This window comes from Takifugu flavidus, chromosome 19 (assembly GCF_003711565.1).
Source record: "Takifugu flavidus isolate HTHZ2018 chromosome 19, ASM371156v2, whole genome shotgun sequence".
NCBI lineage: Eukaryota > Metazoa > Chordata > Actinopteri > Tetraodontiformes > Tetraodontidae > Takifugu > Takifugu flavidus.
Genome location: NC_079538.1, coordinates 11,726,728 through 11,745,851, shown reverse-complemented (window position 1 = coordinate 11,745,851; position 19,124 = coordinate 11,726,728). Strand labels below are relative to the sequence as shown.

At 48.5% G+C, this 19,124-nt stretch overlaps 1 protein-coding gene across 2 annotated transcripts in view; it reads left to right on the top strand.

The window, feature by feature from the left end:
- Nucleotides 1-697: 697 nt before the first annotated feature.
- LOC130515916 (forkhead box protein N3-like) overlaps nt 698-19,124 on the top strand; it is a 48,899-nt gene continuing 30,472 nt past the window's right edge. Inside the window, exon 1 of one of the 2 annotated variants that reach the window (XM_057016508.1) lies at nt 698-1,203. The gene's annotated coding sequence lies outside the window, so the exon portion shown is untranslated. The remainder of the gene's footprint in view (nt 1,204-19,124) is intronic. The other variant, XM_057016507.1, reaches the window with a different exon arrangement.

The following is a 19,124-nucleotide window of genomic DNA, read 5'->3' as shown; positions in this document are numbered from 1 at the left end:
TGCATGTTGTGGTTCTATTTGTGGGACCTTTTAATGTAAATATGCTTCTAGGGTGTGCTTGTTGTTTCCCACGGGGCAAGGATGCAATTCACACAAGCATTAACTTTTTATCACTTTGCCTCATGGTTTATGGACAATGATGTGTGTCGGTCAAAATGCTGTTGGTCTTTCTGAAGTTTGTCTGTGGGTAAAGCGAGTCACGAGTCGCACCTTTTTCCTTATATGTGTGGTAGATAATACTTCTAATTTTACACAAAGTATACAAGCTTTTAGCGCACGTGTTAAAAAAATGCACATTCTGTCAGTAATCAGAAAACAGGTGCTTGTTTAGATAGATAAGAAACAAACTAAACCATGTATGATGCACTGTTTGAGATCATTCTCTTTTACTCATAGTGTAAATTATCTCATATACAAACAACATGATAAATACTTGGACGTTCACAAGGAGGATGATGCTTTTTAAATACGAATAGAAGGCTACATCAAAGATGGACTAATGACCATAAAATTGGCGAATCGTCGCGTCAAAACCATAGACGATCTTTGGCAGTGTCTTGCATGCACAATAGCATTCTTTCACTGAAGTAAACCGGCGCAGGGACCCGGGGCCGGCTCCGGGGGAAGTCCTCCGCTGCTGGAGGGGCCAGGCAGAGCGCAACGACGCACGCACGCACGCACGCACGCACGCACGCACACACACACACACACACACACACACACACTGAGCTCTAGGAGAGAGAGAGAGAGAGCGAGAGAGCGCGGAAAGTGATCAACAGAAAGCGCAAAGGAGAGAGAGACCATAGGAACGCAGCGTCTAGTGTGTGTGTGCGTGTGTGTGTGCGTGTGAAGGTACGTTCGCTCGGCGCTACAAACGACTGGCGGGGCGGATATGGAGGGGCTCAAGAAAAACGCTTTAAACTGACCCAGCACCGAAACGACAAGAAGAGAGGGAGCGAAAGAGAGAGGGAGAGAGAGAGAGGACGGACGGACGGACGGACAGCGCGGAAGGAAGGGAGGAGAGGAGGAAAGACAGAAGTGTGACAGAAAAGAGGAAGACCGAAGAAGGGGGGCTCGTCTGGAACACAGAAGGATCCTAAGGTGACTTTATGGCGCTTTGCTGCGTGCGTGTGTGCGCGCCAGTGTGTGTATGCGTTGTTGACATGTGCTGCGTGGCTCTGCACTTTAAAGGGAAGCGTGGAGGTGAGTGTGTGACGGCAGAACCGGGCATATATTAGCGAAGTGCGTGGTGTGTGTCCTGCCTGTCCGCTCGCGTGTTTAACGTTATTTTTACGCACGACAAAAGTGTTAAAGCAGCTCGAGCTGGCCGCTTTAAACTGGAGTGAAGGGATCCAGAGGAGTGGATACTTTTTAGGGAACAGCGAGAGCCCATTCCATTACACACACACACACACACACACACACACACACACACACACACACACACTTTCCAGACTGAGGGTGACTACTTCAAGTTGCGCTACTGGAAAAAGGCGGTGGGTGACCCTCGTTTTAACAGCGTCTCGCTCTGTTTTGTTAAAAAAAAAGGTATTCTTTTGATTGTGGCTCACTCCTGATGAGTAGTAGCAGCTTCTCCGTGCGTGTAAGTGTGCTTGTGTGAGCGCGCGCGCGCGTGTACGCGCCATAGATGGCAAACAGGTTGAGGAAGGCAGATCTGATCAGACGCACAGCAACAGAGGAGAGAGCGTGGCACAGGCGGAGTAGCAGCACATTGGATTACGCACAGACGGATACACAGACACGCACACAAGCTCTGTGGCCAGCAGAACAGCTGGGAGAGATGCGTGTGCGCGTGTCAGCGCCTGAGAGCGTTTCGGTTGACGTCTGCGTCCGCCGTCACACGTGCGGGACTGTTTGCTCTTCTATTATCGTTCGGCGTGCGTGCGCGCCGGGAGAGAATGTTGTGTTATCTGAGACATGTCGTGGCCACCTCCACCTCAGCTGCCACCCTGTTCTGGAGATGTGGGGAGGGAGGGTCTGGATGAACAGATGAATCCTGGCTGAGACACAGGCGCATAGGACGGGGAGGGCTTATTTTAGGACGGGAAGCGTCGGGAGTGAAGGAGACGGGGCTGACGTGCTCTCTCTGGGAGCGCTCATTCATAATTCACCTCCATGGCCAACGTTCATTCACATATTGACCCCCCCATGGCTACGCTCAATGGAGTTCTCGCCCCCGCCGCCTCCGCCTGTCTCTCAATGGACACCCCTGTGGTGGGACGTTCAGTTAGCTGCTTTTATTTATCTTTTGGGCGGCGGAGGCTCTCGCAGAGCGCCGCGGCCGCTTTTGTGCACTCTTTTGTGGACTGTTTTCAGTCTGACGCTCTGATGCGAGATTGAATGGTGGAACTTGAATTTTGAGCTCAGACTCCGCCCAGAAACGGATAGTTGATCAGGATGGCCCAGTGGGTCGGTGCCCCCAACACAACAATTGTTAGTTTGATTCCCCTCTGTGCTGCTGATGGATCTACGATGCATGTGTGTACGAACTGAACAGGCTGTTTTGAATTAAAGCATCATGTTTTTATAGATTTTTTTTTTTTAATCCAGCCGTTGATTTATTCACTGTAAACGCTCAAAAGTGTGTCAATATTTCCGTTTGCCTTGCCGTCTCCCGGAGCTGCAGCACAGCCCACTGCTGCGCTTTGGTCAGCGGCAGCCACTGAAGCATATGGCAGAGTGTGCAGAAAACGCACCGTCAAGAGAAAGCGCACCTCAGATGGATGTGCAGGAGCGAGCACACCTGATCAGCAAAAGCGCTAAAAGAAATGCCCTGACGTCAGTCTTTGGGAGAGGACGCTGGGAGGTTTCTGCCGCGGCTGCAGAACAGGCGCCTCTGTCTCCGTCCAGAACCTTCACACTCCTGCTGTTGTCAGGGGTCTGATTCCCACCGGATCCGGGAGCACTAAATATAGCTAAACTAATTAACCCCCCCCCCCCCCCCCCCCCTTCCCCAATCAACTCCGGACCCATGGAAAAAGGAAGAGAGGTTGGTTTGGAAAACCAGAGGAACCAGAGGAAGTAGTTTACTATTGAGAAACTTGCCCTGATATATATGGACACAAGCAACGCTGCTGTTTTCTCTGACAAATCCATTTCACTTATTTGAACTTCATCAGATGTGTCCCCTCGTGAGCAGGCATCTGCCTTCAAGCCAAGATTTAGGGCCCCAAAACACCATCAACAGATCCATTTAATCCTCTGATTCATTCTGGGAAGCCAAATGCAGAATTTAAGACATCAGCACTAAAGCTAACAGCAGCCGCCGCAGCAGGATGATGACTGTGTCTCTGATGCGGATAAAATAATCATTTCAAAGTCTAAACTGCTCGGGCGAGTCTGTCAAACTCTGCTCCGCATGTTCAGAGAAACGGAAAATCTACCTTGAGTTGCTTCCGACCCAGGTGGCCGTGAGCGTCACTGGAAACAGCCATTTTTACAGTTCCCGGCAGTTACCCCTGGTCGAACACCTACCGGGTGTCTTCATTAAGACGCTCTGACACTTAAAACTGGAACCGCTAAGTGGCCAAGACGGCTGTGAAGAGCAGCGCCCCCCCTGTACCCCCCCAGGCCATAATAGTCTTCAATAGGCCCCCCGCTGAGCCGAGATGGACTCGCTGGGCTCCTCGGCGGTGCTGAGCGATTGTCTGCTGCGTCCTCCGTCACTGTCACACAAACACGCGCTGACACGTCGAGAGTGGCGTGCACGACCAGCGTCTCACATGCGCACAAGGACGTCAGCGCGTGTAAAAATAGCACTTGTAGACCGAGGGAAAGCGCTTTTCCAGCGACTGGTGTCACCTTTGGTTCGGGAGCACACGAAGGGGGCGGGACCGGTGCTCTGGCTGGAGGCTTGCGTTTTGTTTGTTTTTTTGGGTGGGGGGGGGGGGGGGGGGTGGTTTGGGGTGGGGGGGGGGATGTCTTTAAGGGAGCAGAGTTCAAGGAGTCCGTATGAGCGTCTCTCTGTCTCTGCGCATTTGTGTTGTGTTCAGCAACTGAGGCATGCGCTGGGTGACGCTGCCCTGGTTGCCAGGCAACACAGGAACGTGGGAGGAAGGGTTTCCTGTCCTTAGGAAGCTGTGTTTATAATTGTATGTGGATGCGTCTGCGTGCGTGTGACTTTTCTTTGTGTCATTTTAATGCACTGCCTGGAGTTAAAGTGCTCCAGAAAAGTCACTTAAGGCGCACGCGCGCACACATTGTGCCTACAGTGCGCGCACAGAGGAGAGGCAAAAATATCCATTTTTAGTCTGTTGAGTTGGATTTGCGTTGCATAACTCCTGCAGCCAGGTCTGTTCCCCTCGGTCTTTTACCCCAAAGACTTCCAGCCTGTCACAGCCCCCGCTCGCGCCCGTGATGTCATCAGCAAGTCCCATTTCGTATCGTTCTCACACACGAGATTTCAATTATGTGTTCTTGTTCGGCATGTAGTCACCACAAAGGGAACACACACACACACACACACACACACACTCAAACACACAGAGCAGTTCTATCTGCCCCCCCACCCTGTGGTTACGTAATTGACATTGAGTGAATGGGATGACGTCAGCTTGGCTCACTCTGAATCTCACGTCTTTCTGGCTAGCTACAGTGATGTCATAAGAGGATGTAGATAGACACTGTGTGTGTGTGTGTGTGTGTGTGTGTGTGTGTGTGTGTGTGTGTGTGTGTGTTAAACTGTGTGTGCAAAGAGTTTTCTAATTTTTTCTCGATGCTAGGATGTAAACAAGCCCATTTATATACATTTAACAGCACCTGATATCTGGAGCATACTTGACTAATTGTAATTTTGCGACTTGGAGTCTGTGCTTGATTTTACGGAAAAACGTTCCAATCGTCAGTAATTCATGGTGCAACGGTGCCCACTGGAATAAATTCAGACCTTAGACCCGTGAATTCAAACCTTCATTTAACCTCAACCCCAGAATGAGTTGTTTTGTAACATTTTTCCTGTCACGGCTAATAGCTGCTTTATCGTTGTCTGTGTTTGAAGACACACATGCAACACTCACACACACACTGTTGAAGCCTGTTGTGCCCACCCCCCGCCCCCCCGAGATCGGCTCCTGTTTGAAATGGATATCTGGTACATGGTAACTCCATCGCCTCGTTGCCCTCTGTCTGCCACTGCCTGACCTCTGCTGATTCTCGTCCAGACTCTTGCCAACAAGCGCGGGCAGGCAGCGAATGAAAGCGGAGCGAGATGAAGCCGGGTCGTCTCCGCAGATGCCTGAACGTGCCAGTTCCTGTTTCAAACAAAAGAGAAAAGAGAGGATGGTGGAAGCAGGGGAGTCATCTGGTGGTTGGCCTTCTTAAATCCTCTCCAGGAACCTTTTTAACTTCTGTGTGGGCTCAGGAGGGTTTCAGCCACATTGGGGGAGTTCTGCATTCCTGTGTTGCGTAGGATACCTGTTGTGTTCTCGACGCCCCTGTTTGGCACATTAAGGTCTGCAGCTGCTCCCAGTGTGCACCCCGATGGACGCTGTCTATCTTCGCTCCGTCCAAACCGAAGGGGGGGAAATGTTAGCATGCAAGGTGTAGCAACCAACAGTGTGGACACGCTTTCAGAAGGAAAATGTGCAATTTTCCCCTGCTAAAATGATTAGCTGTAGCTTTGGCCGCACCCCCACCTCGCTTCTGCACAGTCACCTAATATCAACACAGCCCAGCACTGACCAGGATGAGCAAACACACACTCATAAACACACACAAAGCCGGTGATAATGAACTGCAGAGTCCGTTAAAATGATGTTTGGACTTCATTTCTGCAGGTCGACACAAATACATAACTGCAGTAATTACACGCACACACACACACACACACACACACACACACACACACACACACACACACACACCACACACACACACACACCACACACACACACACCACACACACACACAGAATCCTATGGCCTTAGTCAGCGTCTGTGTGTCCATGCGTAGGCCTTTTCTCTGGCAGCGTGAGGGGGAAAAAATACTTTCCCATATGATGTAAACGACAAAGTTTGCGTCTGCGCATGCGTGAGCGACATTCCTCGAGATAGGATTCATCCCCGGTGACAGTTTCCCCCAAGCAGTTCCACAACACGGTGCAGTTTGGCTGTTTAAAGATAAGTTTCTCCGCCATCCCCTCTTTCTTCCACTCCGCGTGGAGTAAAGAGCGAGGGCGCGCAGCAGCTGCTGAAGCAAGGAAGCGCTTTGGAATCTTCCCTCTTTTAATGAGCCAACGGTCGTTAATATTAGTGTTCTGTAAATACGTCATCAGGAGCCCCCCCAGGGTATTGTCATACATGTAAATGTATGCGTGCTTTATACTGCAGTGACACTGCACCAGATCTGACTCTTAGCTCAAACAAAAAACCCGTTTCTCCCTACGAAGATGGAAGGTAAACTTGAATAAAGAAGCTGCACCGTTTGCCAGATTTTTGCCACTGCGAGTGCTCAAATATTCTTTAAAGTCCATGTTCATTTGAATACTTTCTCTTTGTGGAAACAATTGTCTCCGGGGCTAAATCCAGATAATCCCAGTGACGTCACCAGTGGTGACAAAGATCCTTCCAGGGCCACTGGAATCGTTATACAACCAATACACAAAAAACAGCCACGTCCTGATTCTCCACCAGCTATTTGGTTCAGATACCAAAAGCCTTTCTTTAAGTGGAGCTTAAGACTGAAGTCACTCATTTGTATAAAAATTAACATCCTGCAGTAAATTGTCAACCCAATATAATTCTAAAGAGTCTTTGTCTTAGTGCCATTTGCCAAAAGCAAACATCCAAACTAAGCCGAGAGAGTTTCTGAAGGCGGGTCTGGTAATTTTACCCCCATTTCGGGGAACAGTGTGAGCCACAGTGATGCCTGAAAGGGGGGGGGAACAGACCAAACAGCTGATATTTGAGAGAAACCTGTGACAAAGCCAGAAATTAGTCCAGGTCCAAAAACAGAAGAGAAAAAGAAAACTCAGATTGCGTCTGGATGGATCGTCAGAAATGTTGACAAAGTTGGTGGCAGTGATGTCGGCTGACCCTTTGACCTTGCCTGACTCATGGAGCTGGAGCCAGAACACAGCAGAGAGTTCCAAGACACAAACATTTAGGTCTGGAGTCTCTCACCAAATGCAATTCCAATTCCTCTAAGAGCCCAACAGCAAAGGCTAAAAATAGCTAAAATACCTTCAAACCGACAGTAAAGAGACACTCAAAGCCGACACGCGGCTTTAGTGGCCCGTTGGACAAAAGCGGTGTTTATTTCAACGTTTTAAATACCTCAAATATCCTTCCCCGCGTCCCGGTTTCTAATTTGAAACACCGCCGCACACAAAGGAGCAGGGCAGCGAGCACAGGAGCCGTGTTTCTGTGATAAAGAATTCAGAACACAGATGGGCCGAGCTTCCGCGCTCCTGATGAAACACACCGTTGCAGCTTTAACGCAATTTCTTTTCCCCCCTTTTCCGTGTTTGCTGACATTTTCCACGCCAGCCTGTTGTGTAGGACACGTCCACGTGCGAAGGCTCTAGGACCAGTGTCGGAGAACGAAGAGTGTTTCCGAAACGCCCGCTGCGTTCACGCCGTCACCTTTTCTTTTATGCCGTCACGTCCGGGTGGAGCGGAGATGGGCTCGGATTACAGCAGAATCGGATCGATTAAGCCCCGACAATCAGGGGAAAATCTTCCCCGGGACGATCAATAACGATGCCTGGTCAAAATTATCCAGTAATGTGATAGTTTACGGGTCTGATCTTTCGCCTCTTCAAATGCTGGCGGCTCGCCGGTTGTCAGATATGAGTGACAGATTTCAGATCTGGGTAATTGGGTCGGAGTTTTTACCTTATTTTGGCGAGCAGCTGCTGTAAAATTCTCCCAACGCAATCCCACTCTCGCCTCCACTTCCTGCCGTTCTCTCCTTCTCTGTCACTTCACTTTCTTTTTCCAACGGTGCGGATTGTTAAGACGACAACTTCACCCGCCAACCTTTTTAAAATTTCTTCTCCCAAAGACATTCGGAGATTAAAAAGATCCTCGAAATGTCTCCGCGCATATTTGATTCAGTCTCTGCGGAGGGAGATAAGTCTCCTCCTTCGGCCTGGCATGAGTGAACCCTGGATGGGTCGTCCGTCTATGACGGATCAAAAATTAGTCTCGTTTCCGACTGGGACATAATTGAGAGATCTCTTCATTAAAGGAGCCGGACAGCTGCAAATGTACATCGAGTCTAGCGGTACAGAAGACAGACGAGCAGGCCTGTGTGAACGTGCACACGTGTTCTGGACTCTGGATCCCAGCTTGTAACAGACATTGGTTTTTGATCAGATCAGACCTGCGGCTGCCGCTGCAGTTAGCTCTGTTTGCCGATAATGGTGATTTATTTTGGTCCGCGATGAAGCACCCGCGCACCGAATGCATTTCTTTGCAAACATGATGTGCAAAACAGTCATCGACATGTTGACACGCTCGTCTCAGATGCGCTCAGATCTGCCGTGGGGGGATCGTGCTGCAAATTATATGTGTCGCCTGTTGCTAGGCAATTTTGTCACAATACCTCTGTGACCTTCTGACCCTGCCAAGTCTGGTGTTACTGTCCCCATTTCACACTGCGCCGCGCGCGCGTGTGTGCGCGCAAGTGTTATCTGATATGATGGTGTGACTGCCGCATAGCAACTGAGAACAGCTGTGATTTTCACCACAGTTTTGATGCATGTGAGGTGTATGTGTGTGCGCGTGTGTGCGCGCGCGTGTGCCACCATCACTGCTCATCTATACGCAAACCCTCAACTTAACATGGCACGCCGTCACTTTCACGGTGTGGTGGCAGCGTATAGTCTCATCAGCCAAAAGTGCGGCGCCGCACGCGTGCAGCCACACACACGTAGGCCCACACATGCAAACACACACGCACACACAACTTATTTGTCAAATTGCAGCAGAGGGAGCGACGCTGCATTCATTCCCCTGGAGATCCATTCATGTAAAATACTGTTATTCAAGACTCCCTCCTCCTTATTCAATAGTCTTTTTCATCTCTCTTGACTGCAAAACCAAACACGCTGTGTCTCTCCTCTTTGGCAAGCGCTTCTGTGCCCACACACACACACACACACACACACACACACACACACACACACACACACACACAGCTCGTGTTTCCTCTGCCATTCTTTACGAGAGGAATGCCCTTGGCCTGTTTGACCTGCCCGCTCCAACCTAGCGCTCCATCAAACACCTGAGGCGGGCTCTCCCACCCCGCCCTGGCCAATCGGGGGCCTCTGTGGTTAATGACATCAGTTAGCATAGGATCTTTTAAGACCATCCCCTTGAGGTGGATTTCTGTGAGAGAGTGCTCTTATTGTTATGATGATTAAGTGTTATATGAAGGGCTATCAGAGGAGAGCCCCTTAATGAAAGTGGAGCGCAGAGAGCAGAGAGCGGCGGCAGTGGCGGGTGGGGGTGGGGATGGGGGGGCAGCTGGAGGCAGAGTAGGAGCAGGAGGAGGGGGGAGATCAGGAGAGTTTAAGGTGGGAGAAGGCAGCGGTGGTGAAAGGAAGAGAGCTGAATATTCAGCAGCTGTGTCCAGACTTGCTGACTCTGCGTATTCATGCTCTGAATGTGCCACCAGAGGTAGACAGAAAAATGGCGTGAAAGAGCAAAGCAGCGCAGGAATGCAGCCGTGCATGCACGCATGCATGCGCGCGGCTTCTCTGTGCAAATGGGTTCCTGTTGCCATTTGGGAAAAGACCGAAACGCTCGGCCTCAGAGGAAAATTCCACCGCTGCTGTAAATCATCAGGCTGAGACGTCGCTTATTTTGTGAATAAGAGAAGCTTTCGCTGGATTCTTTTCCTTGTATTGACTTTCCCTCAGCCGCTGTTCTGCCTCTTGTTGCTCCTGTAATTGTCTCTCGTCACCACGCTTGACAAAACTGCCTAAACTTGTCGGTTTTTCGGTAGCTAGTACGGCGAAAATCAGCAGCGCAGCACTTAATTTTTGTCAAAGGAAAGTTTGTGGTTGAATTTTAGCAAAGCCCCCCCCCCCATTATTATGGGTTTCGAGGTGCTTTGAAAGGTAACGACGGGCCTGACAGCGTTAAATAAAAGTTACATCAATCTTATTTTAAAAAAAGGTTGTCAGCATTTAACCACTGATTCATCTGTCATTTTAAGCTGTTTCCGCGAAGCATTGCTCTTCAGGGTGGCGTGTGCACGTTTGTCTGGGAATGATCAGAGAGCGATCCGCACGTGGCAACAGAAAATCAACACCGAGCAAGAGTTTGATGCTCAACTTTATTGTGATATTTACTGGTGAGCTACGCTGGGTCGCTGTTCGCCTTGATGATGTCACCCTATATATGTAGCGGACGTGGCGACATCTGTTCTATACATCAGGCGCTGGCACGAGCACCAACCTCTACCATGGTGGGATCTGAGCTGTACTGATTCATGGAAACATCTGGGTTTAAATGTCATTTCTTTATTAGCGTAGCCGAGAAACTTTAAACCTTTTAAGAGAGACATTAACTGGCACACATGTAGCGCCCCTAAGAATTGCAGCTTCCATCCCCAAAATACCGTCTCTGAGCTTCCAGGGGAATGATTCCCATGGCATCCCTACAAAGCAGTGCCTTCCTGGCTGCATTTAATTCCAGCTTTCCTATTTGTGATCATTGTCATTGTTGCCTGAAACAACAATTTGAGATAGCATTGCAGCAGTGGAGCCCGGCTCATTGTCTGCCTCCTGATTATTGTCAAAGACCAACTTCTTGTCTTTGGCATCGGGCTCTCAATCCACTTCATTCCCTTGTCTCAGCAGTCTGAAAAGGGCCTGCACACCCACAGTCTTCTCTTTGAGGCCTGCCTCAAGTTTGCCTGTATGTGAGTGGGCACGTTGGACATGTTTGGGGTTAATGTTCGAGTGGGTGGGACTCTGAGGCGAGCGTTGCCAGCAGATGGATCCGTCTCAGATGCTCAAAGATGTTCATTTTGGCATTTGGCAGAAGTGGAAACACGCCAGCTTGCAACAGGAAGTTTAAAATAACACCCAAAAGTGACGGAGTGGGTAACAAGATCCAGTTTTTCCTGTGTGAAACTGGAGGTTTGAGGACTTGAAGGCCGAGTTGTTTTACAGCCGGCGCTCAGAGCATGAGCGAGACGACAGAGAAAAGAAAAGAAGAAGACAAATAAGTAAAAGAAGAAGTGCCCTGGCAGTCACTTCCTGAATCTATTAGTTCTGCAGAGAGAGACAGAAGCAAAATGAAGTCCAGCTCAGATCAAAAATCAGATTATTCTTTAAGGGCAGAAGCTTCTCCTCTGTTTTCCTTTAGAAACCTCCTCCTAACAAGGATGCTTCACCACACACACACACACACACACACACACACACACACACACACACACACGCACACACACACACACACACACACACACACACACACACACATACACATATATATATATATAGCTCTGCTAGCTCCTCTCCTCCTCCCTCACATCACCCCTGGCTAAAGGATTGTAGCAGAAAACAGGGGACTGGAGATAGAAGATCAGAGGCCTTAATACGAAGCACATTGTGTGTGTTGCTCTGCTGTTTGCCGTCTCCTGTGTTCTACGTATCGGGACTGAAACAGCCTTTGATGAATATCTACAAAGAGATTGTAGTCATATAAAGAGCAGCAATTTAGCCAGGTGCGTTATCTTAAGCCCGGCACTTTGGGAATTCTCGTGAGAGTCGGGGGAATCCTCCGTGTTTATCCGGGCAGCGAGCATCAGATCTGCTCAGTAAAATGTTTCAAGGCTACCTGATCGATGGCTGACCACATCCAGAGGCTGGGGTCATCTCTTATCTTCCTCCTTTTTACTCAGTCTCTTTCCTTCTGCTGCAGACATGTTTGTGCATGTGGGCGGACCGTAACCATGGAGGCAGACCCCCGTCTTCCCCCTAAATTAAACATGTAATCACAGCACCATCATTCTTCATTTCTGATTCCGTTGGCAGATGCTGTCGAGCAGCACACCTGACTTTTAAAGGATGTAACTGCCCTCTCTTTTACCCCATACTCCCCTTCTTGCCATTTGAACTTGCAATCTTCCCCCTTTTTCCTGCCTAATGTTGCTGTCTGCGCATGTGGTGAAAGGAAGTTGAAAAATATGACGTCGACTCTGCGTGCACAGGCGGGCAAAGCTGTTAGGTCGATGCGCGGGATTGAGTAGATGAGCCCAAATGTTATTTAACCTTTATTTAAACTGGGCCAGTGTGCAGATTAAAAATCTCTTCCATCAAGGGAGGCCTGCCAAGGTCTACACAAATATAAATGCTTATGAGAGGAAAACACAGAAATACATTCAAACCCACAGAGCCGCCAGACTTTAGGAGTCGTCCGATAGGCTTCCGCGTCGGAGCTGTTTAAATCTAAACAAAGCACAACACGTCTCAGACTGAGCAGCAGCTTAAAATAGATTTGCAACCATTTCTCTGAAGGTTTTGTTTTTGTGTAACTGTGCAGGGAAGACTCCAGCGTGGCCTCAGAAGGTGGCTGTGATGACAGACGGGGGTATGGTGACTTATGCAACTCAGTGCTAAGGAGACCAGCAGAGATGGCTGCAAATATAGGACAGTGCAATGAAGTGCTACCATGAAAACAGTAGATCCTCTTTCAGCAAAAGGAAGGATACATTTGGCGTTTTAATCCACTTATTCCTTTTACACCAGGCTGCAGTTTCCAGGCAGCCATCCAGCCTCGACAGCAACAAAATCAAATGGCATCTTATGAAACTTCAGCCCAAACCTGACGATCCCTCAGCGGTTCATTGCTGTCAGCACAAGGTGGAGGTTAGAATTGGGTTTGGGTCAGGCTCAGGCTCAGGGTTACTCGGGAAGGGGGCACTGTTAGTGGTTAGGAGCTGGGAAATCTATTATGTCTATGAAAGTCCTCACAAAGATAGAAATAGAGTTGGCGAGTGTGGTCTGGCTCTTGTGGTGGAACTATTTTGCTTTCCGTTCTGACCCCATTTTTTCTGTGCCAACATATGAAACCATACCTGTGCTCCTCTGTGGTTGAGTTGCTTAAAATAGATTTGATAACATTAACGCCACTAAATTTGTTGACCTTCTAAATCCAAAATCGACAGGGGAGTCAGTCAAAGTCCTGCTCTAACCCGTATAACACGGAAGATGCAGCATGTGTACTTAAAGCAGGAGGCAGCTGGTTTCCAGGTCGTTTGCTGAGGTGATTCCAGGAGATGGGATATGTAATTACTCCAGAGGGTTCTGGGTCTACACCAGGAGGTGTTTGCCCAGTTAGATGTCTCTGAAAAGTGTCCAAATGGAGACATTTATCATCATCATCTCAGCTGGATGAGCTCATGATCCACACATCCTCGCCGCTGACCCCCCCGACGGCTGAGCTCATTCTCAGACACTTTGAAGGAAAACTGCATCCCAGTTCTTGGTTTCTGGCCGGCCTGTACATGGTCTTAAAGGGTTGTTTACAGACAAGCGTTAATGACACATACGTCAAGCAAGTTCCCAGCATAGCTACATAGTTTGATGGCTAATTAAACATTATTGTGGCTGGAGTTACCTTTCATAACGAATTAGGCACTTTTGCTTGAGTCTGTTAGTTCGCTCTGGTTGACATAAGGTATGTTATGCAGCGTCAAAAACAGCTTGTAGGAGTGGGAGGAAGGCGTGGACGATCAGCAGAGATGCATCACCGGCAGCAGTGTAGAAGAACCGGCAAAGGCGGACCAGAGCAGAACCTGTGGCTCCTGCAGGTTCTGCTAAAACTTCCACTTGATGCTTCCCTCAGTGAGAACAAATGCTCCCTTCCCGGTCGGTGCTGACATGACTAACAAGTTGACGACGGCGAAGAAAACCGCGTTCCAGCTTGTTTGCTTATCGATTCTGATCGAGGTCACATCTGCGCAGGCTCAAAGAGCAGATGAAGGCTGAGTGGACGGACCTTTGGAACTGAACAGGCTCTTCCAGGAGTCGTTGCCATGTTTGTGTTTTTTGGTTGTTGGGACAAACTGCGGGCCAGTGGCCGAGAGCCTGAGCTCCTGTTTGTTAAAGATAAGCGGAAACACCAGAGGGGGAAGAGGGAGACGTTCGCACATGGAAAGAGACCCCTGCCTAAAATCCCCCCCCCCCTCCTCCGTTCTGTCTGCAGGACATCCAGCTGAAAAAGCACTCACCACCCCACTTTATCCTCCACACGGGGATCCCGACACATCACCCCGTCCTCACTGAGCCCCTTCTCCGTGCATTTTTCTGACCTGCACCCCTCCCCGTCTGCTATCAAAGCTGTGTGGGCTGTGCACTGGCCACTTTGATATGGTGTACTGTTTCTGGCAGCCTCCCTCCCTCCCTCCTTTGCTCCCTCGCTCCCTCCCTCCGTCTCTCTCCTTTCCCACAATATTGTAAAAGAGCAGAGGGAGCCAGCAGGGACCTGCTCGCTGTCAGAGAGGAAAGACAGGGAGGCCTTGGAGGGCGTGAAGAAAAGAGGAGTAGAGGAACAGTTGACAACATGAGAGACAGAGCGACTCTTATCTTTTAATCATTTCTGCTCTTTTTGGCATTTGGCTGCATTTGATCAACACTGAAATCAGCACAAGTCATCTCTCAAAATCCCACTGAGGTTTTTTTTTTTTTAGGCTCAGCTTTCGATTCTTGAAGACCTCTCCACTTGAAGAACCTTTTTTTTATTGTTGCACCCAAAGGGATTTTTTTTCCCCCCTGACAGCTCGGAAAGCAACTAAATTGCCAATGGATGATCAATGTTTCCTCAGGATGTGGCCCAGTTTTGCAGCTTGGTTAAAGGAGAACTGGATCCTGGCTCTCTTCTCACAGGCTAATATCCAACTTGATTCTCAGAAGGAGGTGTTGCTTATTGATGCTGTCCAGTGTGTCCCTGACTGTGTGACAGGCGGAGCGTGCATGCCTCCTGCACCCGTGCACACGTGTAGCCATGACTTTGGTTACTGATGCGATGTTGCAAGCTCAGATCACCAAGCCCACGCCTGATTTTTCACAGTACAGGCAAGCGTATTTGGACCCTTGATAATGTGAATGTGCGTCAGTGCCAGTTTGTTGTCGCTGGTGGGTTCTGGGAGGGGGGAGGGGGTTAGTTTGCCCAGTAACTCCAATAATCTTTACAGCTTTCTGCCCCACGGCTCATTGGAGCCCACGACGTAGACGATGTCCCCGAGTTTACGCCTTTAGCTCCGGTTGTCATTTTAACAAGCAGGAGTGACGAGTGAGAAGGAAAACCTGGACTCGATTCCTCTGGCCTGTGCTGGGCTCTGCATCAACTGGTTTAAATGGTTGGAGAACCATCAGAGGCAGTGGAGGTGTCGCAGCTGCAGCAGTATCCTTGTGGTGGAACACATAATAACACACCAAATGTCACACTGATCAAATAAACCCGCAACAGAGTGAGTGAGCATGTGAACACGTGATCGCATGAGGGCCCAGGGCCTGAAATGACTGTTACCGTCGACAACCAGAGCTCTGGGCCTTTTCCTGAGCTCGACCCGACCATCCCAATCTTCCCAGCACGCACATATACAAACACAATTCCTGGACTGTGCCGAGAGACGCACAGACATAAGTCACCTTGTGTTTCTGCATGTGTGTATTGCTGATTGTGCCTCTCCTGCGTCCTCGGAGAGCGAGGGCGATTGTGACTTCATGGTCGCCGGCTGCTGGTGAATCACATCAAGCTTGCACTGTTTGCCTGACAGATGTCTGTTTGCTCTGTTGGTTAGCCTACTTTGGAGGACAGAGACTCGAGGTGTCTTGAATTATTCACAGGAACTGTTTGATTTTCAAGCACCTCACATTTATGAGTCTGTGCTCTTGCAGAAGAACAGCAGAGGGCTGATCTTTTTTCTTCCATTTCTGTTCTATCATCACCCATCAGGAGAAACGCGAAGCAAAGCTGAAGGTTTTCCCCAGTTTCTACATTTCAATGCTCCATTCTTTTGATTTGATTTGGATATTTCCCGTGTGGTTTTTACTTTATTTGGGGGAAACGTTATAGAACATTTTGTCTGATCAACAGTTAGGGTGGAATAAAAGAAAGAAAAAAGCTGCCAGCGGTCACAGTTCAGAGGCTGGAAGAAAGACACAGCTGCAGGGATGTTAAAGTCGGTGTGTCAGTCCTTGATGTGGCTCCAGGCTGGGATGTTTCCACAGTTAATGGAAGGATGGGCCTGAATTTCGTTACAGACATTCAGGGCCTCACCAGAGGACGCATCTCTGAGTTCAGCGGTCATGTGACTTTTCCCTCCGTTGCCACCAGCGAGTCGGCGTTGTCACTTTTCCACTGTAATGTCTCCTGACGTTTGTTGGTGCCGTCCCGAGGATAAATTGTTATAACCTTTCCTTCTCACTGAGGTTAGAATCAGTGGAAGGCATATCAATAAATGGTCATTTTTATGCTGTGTAGGAATATTTGGAACGGAGACACATTTACAGGAGCATTTATACCAGTAACTCACAGGGCTCTGGCAGATTTAGATGATATTCTTGCGGCTGGCATTTGAACTGAAGATGAAATGGTCTGATGTTTCCAGACATTATAGATCTGAATTGTGGATCTAGATCAATTTTCCAGCATGGACGTAGTTCAGAAACGATTTTCATGCGTCCCTGCAGACACTAGCTCACATTTTGGATGTGGAATTCGTAGGCAAGCGGATGAGTTATGGTTGCCTTCTCACTTGTTGGGGGGGGTTAAATCATTTCGGTCATGCTTCAGCGAATCGTCCTTCCCCGCACAGACCAAATTAGCCCACTGTGCTATAGAAAAGCTGTACCATTGTGCATCACTGCATGCCTGCGTGTCCACACGCGTGTCTCAACAGCCCAGCAGTGAGCTTGTGGGGACATCCTGACTCCCCACCTCCATCCCTCAGCCGCCCTGGATGGCTTAAAAAGAAGAGCCAGTCGGACCATATAGGATGTGATTGCTCCTGCTGTGCTTCCTGAAAGCCCTGATTGTGTGTGCGGGGTTGATTTCATGGGTTAAAAGTGGAGAACATCAGAAGGCTTCCGACAACCGGTGTTGACTTACATGTAGCGGGAGTTATTATTTCCCTTTCTCTGAGAGAGTTCTCATTTTTCCCCTTTCTCCGTTGGTCTTCCTCTCTCCTTCCATCCATCCGGCATGTGTAGGAGGGATAAAGGTCGCGCTTTTGTCATCAAAACTCCAGATTAGTTTTGCCTCGGTGCATCTGACTCTCTGCTTTATCACGGCGGCCAGAGGAGGCAGGAGGTTCCGTTCAGCCCTTCACAAAGTAATGACTCCTACCGGCTGCTATTCACCACTGTCGCTTACACCACCATTACTCCATTCTCTGGCAGGGGGGGATTATTTTTGTGGTGTTGCCCTTATTGGGCAACACAGTGAAGATTGGCAGCGAAGCGAGCAGCTGGAGGATGTGACATGTGTGTCACGAGCTGCCATCAAAATGACAAAGTTGTAATAGTTGTGTTTGCACACCCAGGCCCAGGACGGATCACATAGTCACCGCTGACAGCACCTCACCAGCCCATCCTGCTTTGATTGTCAGACTTTCTGCATTGCTCTGTATTTTTTCTTTAACGCGACAACTTCTCTCTCCGACAAAAGTCCCCCCGGTTTTATTGTGGCAGCACGAGTAAAACAAAGCTAATGAAAAAGAAAAACAAGCGCAGCCGAGAGGGAGTGCGTATCTGCCGAGGATTATGTAAACGGGACATGTGATTGAGACGAGTATCAGCGGGAGCGTGAATGCAGCATTGAGCGATTACGCCGTCAATTAGAGCACGTGAATTAGCCTACATGCTCTCCACTCTCAGAGGAGGGTGCTAACCTTGTCCCCCATGTGGAAACACTACTGACCTCCGCATCCAATTACGAAAACTGTGGAGAGTTACGGGCTGCGTCAAGGTCAGCGGGGTTATTCAGACACCAGTTAAATTCTTAATAAAACCTGGTACTGTTTGGACATTTATTCTCCTCCTACAATGCAAACGGCTACATCCCATAGAGCTCATTAATTTGTGGCAAATTTGGACATCATTAAAATCCTCTAACTGGAGCTTTGACCCTCTTTTCTGATAACAGAGGTCATTACAATATTGATTTTTTAAAAAATCTTTTGGCTTTAATGGTGCACCTCTGATTCTCCCAGGGTGCAGCCGAGCTTTCATATTCTTCAATAATGTTCAGGCAAGCAGAGGAGAAACAACATCAAAAATGAAAGGTTAAAAAAAGAAAGACTTCAGTGTGTTTCTGACTGCAATGCAGGAGATCAGGGCGTTTGGCAGCCGCTGTTCCTCAACATTGATTAATCTATCGATTAGGTTCTGCATTGCATATTTTTAAAGCTGCTGATGGAAATGTGCAAAACTCTTTTGGTGGCATGTTGGTGCACGTTGAGCTTGAAATACTCAAATCAGAAGTAATCAGGTAGCTAAAAGATGTTGGGAAAAGTGAGAGGTGAATTTGAAGTTTCCTGTTTTAATCAGAATTTTCTTTATTGATCTTGTCAGGATGTTTCAAAATCTAAAAGCAGTGACGATAAGAAAGTGCTGCTCCTTTTGTTCTAATCTGATTCTATTTGCAGCTTTTACTTGGATAAAACTGTGAATTTCTAGACAGTTTTGTAAAGTTTAGAGTTGAAGGCATCAATTTGGGCTTGGAAACAGATTTTACTGTTTGGAAGATTTACTTTTTTTGATCTCCTGTCTGGATGTTATTAACATAGAAACTATGCTGGAGATGGCGGAAATGGGAAGATAAAATCCATCTTGATCCATTTTCCAGAGCCCAGATAAAATGAGACTTTATCTTATGTGTTTCCTCAGTAACTCATCAAACCATTGAATCGCTCTTCGCAATTGTCACCACTTAGGACTTTCTGCTGGCCAATTTTTGGTGTTAATGCACCGATCATTCAGACGGCTGCCATTCATAATAAGGCGGGACAATTGAGGGCTATTGCACAGTTTAAGTGTTTAGCATAGTAATTTTCAGCCTTTGTTACCTGACAGAGCCGCACAGAGCCCACATTCACCGCAGCGTAATAATGGAATAATCTGACAAGTGTACCACGGAGCGATC